Source organism: Phocoena phocoena, chromosome X (genome assembly GCF_963924675.1).
Source record: "Phocoena phocoena chromosome X, mPhoPho1.1, whole genome shotgun sequence".
Classification (NCBI taxonomy): Eukaryota; Metazoa; Chordata; class Mammalia; order Artiodactyla; family Phocoenidae; genus Phocoena; species Phocoena phocoena.
The window spans coordinates 106,026,353-106,030,183 of NC_089240.1; positions in this window are offsets into that span (position 1 = coordinate 106,026,353).

Below are 3,831 nucleotides of genomic sequence, written 5' to 3' on the forward strand. Positions count from 1 at the left end.
GCAGAGCTAAAGATACCATACATACAGACTGAAAGTGAGGGGATGGAAAAAGGTATTCCATGCAAATGGAAACAAAAAGCTGAGGTAGCAATGCTTATGTCAGACAAAATAGACTTTAAAACAAAGACTGTAGCAAGAGACAAAGAAGGACATTATATTATGATTAAAGGATCAACCCATGAAGAAGAGGTAACAATTGTAAATATATATGCACCTATATACATAAAGCAAATATTTACAGACATAAAGGGATAAATTGATAGTAACACAATAATAGTGGGGGACTTTAACACCCCACATACATCAATGGAGAGGTCATCCAGACAGAAAATCAGTAAGGAAACACTGGCCTTAAACAACATGTTGGATAAGGTGGACTTAATAGATCTATATAAAACCTTCCACCCCAAAACAGCAGAACACACATTCTTTTCAGGTACATATGGAAGTTGTTTAGGATAGATCACAAGCTAGGCCAGAAAACAAGTCTCAATAAATTTTAAAAGACTGAAATCATATCAGGCATATTTTCTGACCAAAACTCTAGGAGACTAAAAATAAACCACAAGAAAAAAACTGCCAAAATCGCAAACTCATGAAGGCTAAACAATATGCTACTAAATAACCAATAGGTCACTGAAGAGATCAAAAAGGAAAGAAAGAAATACCTGGGGAGAAATGAAAATGAAAACACAATGATCCAAAATCTATGGGATGCAAGAAAAGCAATTCTAAGAGGGAAGTGTGTTAAATAGAAGCCTACCTCAGGAAATATCTCAAATAACCTACCCTTACACCTATAGGAACTAGAGAAAGAACGAACAAAACACAAAGTTAGTAGAAGAAAAGCAATGATAAAGATGAAAGCATAAATAAAGGAAAAGAGAAAAAATAGAAAAAAATCAATGAAACTGAGATAGTTTTTTGAAACTCTAAAGAATATTGATAAACCTTTAGCCAGACTCATCAAGAAAAAAAGAGGGCCCAAATAAAATCAGAAATGAAGAAGTTTCAACTGACACCACAGAAATACAAAGGATCATAAGAGATTACTATGAACAATTATATGCCAATAAAATGGACCACCTAGGAGAAATGGAAAAATTCTTAGAAGTCTACATTCTCCCAAGACTGAACCAGGAAGAAATAGAAAATAAGAACAGACCAATTACCAGTAATGAAGTTAAATTGTTAATTAAACTCCCAACTAAGAAAAGTCCAGGAACAGGTGGCTTCACAGGTGAATTCTACAAAATATTTAGAGAAGAGTTAACCCCTATTCTTCTTAAACTATTCCAAAAAATTGCAGAGAAAGGAATACTTCAGAACTCATTCTATGAGGGCAGCATCACCCTGATACCAAAACCAGACAAAGATATCACAATAAAAGAAAATTACAGGGCAATATCACTGGTAAACATAGATGCAAAAATCCTTAGCAAAATATTAGCAAACTGAATTCAACAATACTTTAAAAGGAATATACACCATGATCAAGTGGGATTTATCCAGGGATGCAAGGATGATTCAGTATTCACAAATGAATCAATGTGATATACCACTACTGATTTGAAAAATAAAAATTGCATGATCATTTCAATAGATGCAGAAAAAGCTTTTAATAAAATTCAACAGCTATTTGTGATAAAAACTTTTAACAAAGTGGTTATAGAAGGAACAGCCCTCCACATAATAAAGGCCGTATGTGACAATCCCACAGGTAACATAATATTCAACAGTGAAAAGTTGAAAGCATTTCCTTTAAGATCAGGCACAGGACAAGGATGCCCATTCTTGTCACTTTTATTTCAACATAGTATTGGAAATTCTAGCCACAGTGGTCAGACAGGAAAAAAGAAATAAAAGGAATCCAACTGGAAAGGAAGAGGGTATTATGCTAGGCGAAATGAGCCAGACAGAGAAAGACAAATACTGTACGATTTCACTTATATGTGGAATCTAAAAAGCAAAACAAATGGAGAAACATAGCTAAACAGAAACAGTAATAGATACAGAGAACAAACAGGTGGTTATCAGAGGGGAGATGTGTGGGGACAGGAAAGAAGTAGGTAAGGGAGATTAAGAGGTACAAACTTTCAATTAAAAAATAAATGTCACATGTATGAAATTTACAGTGTGGGGAATATTGTCAATAATTATGTAATATCTTTGTATGGTGACAGGTGGTAACTAGATTTATCATGGTAATTATGTAATTTCTTCTTATGTGACAGATGGTAACCAGATTTACCATGGTGATCATTTTGAAATGTATAGAAATATCAAATCATTATGTTGTGTACCAGGAAGTAAATAGTGTTGTAGGTCAATTATATTGCAACAATAAACAAATAAACTCATAGAAAAGCACATCAGATTTGTGGTTACCAGTGGTGGGGATTGGGGGGAGGGGAATTGGATGAAGGTGGTCAAAAGGTACAAACTTCCAGTTATAAGTACTAGGGATATAATGTACAACATAATAAATATAACTAACACTGCTGTATGTAATATTTGAAAGTTAAGAGAGTAAACACTAAGAGTTCTCATCACAAGGAAAAATTTTTTTCTATTTCTTTATTTTTGTGTCTATGTGATATGATGGATGTTCGCTAAAGTTACTATGGTAATCATTTCATGATGTATGTAAGTCAAATCTTTATGTTGTACACCTTAAACTTATATCATACTGTATGTCAATTATATCTCAATACAACTGGAAGAAAAAGAGAAAAAATAGAAAAAATAAAAGAGGGACATTAAAAAGGACATAATGAAACATGAAAAATTGATAAAAAAATTTAAAGATTTTATTGTGAATAATGAAAATACAAAAATATTTGAATATATTTAAATTGCATGTAGATTCATGGTTATAGTTGTATTTGGGTGTATTTTAGAGAAAATGATGATATTCAATACTTCCTTTCTCAAAGTCAATCATTTAAGGATTCAGGATTTAAGTTTCTTAAGATATAAAAAGTTGTAAGTCTTTAGATTTCCTTCGTAGTATTGATAAAATGAACAGACAAGGGATGCTGCTATTTCTTATCAATATATGCAACATATATAAGAGGCAGTACATATCTGAACTGCATTTAAATATTCCATCACATGCCTGGTCCTTAAATTTCACCAAATCATCTAAGCCAGATTCTGTGCCAAATACCAAAGTCCTGTCTGCATCATGTTCTCCACTATCAAATTGCAAAAAAAAAAAAAAAAAGAAAATTGCATTATTTTCAAGAAACTTGCCATCAAGAATCACGTTTCCGTTCTTTTGGGGGGAAGAGGAGGAGCTTGATTCTTCTCTTGCCTCCAACTTCTAATATTGCGTGATAAATTTGGTAAAGAAGGCATTAGAGAACAAGCTGTTGTATGTAAATTAGCATAAGAATTGATAATTAATCCTCTTGAAGACTGTTATGAATTACTAGCCACCTCTTTTACATTTGTCATTGCTTGGTAAACTTTTGGTTTTGATGGGTGGGAGGGATGACTGTGCTCACCAAAGGATTTACAAACTGATATATTATCATTTTCTAGTATAGTATGCGGTCTGGCTTTATACTCTCTTATTTCACACTTCCAGTAAGTTTTCTTACCATTGTATTTTCAATTAAGTCAATATACATAGTTGTTATTCACTAGTTTAATACCACCGTGTCCACTTATCACTGTATAGCCCATCATGAGACCTAAGATTTATAGAATATAAAAATGGGAGTACTGCGTCAATGGAGGAATGAAATCAAACTGTCAACCAGTTATTTTATCTTTTAGGGCCAAATTGCCTTATAGCCAATTAATTGTGCGGAGAAACTGCTTGTG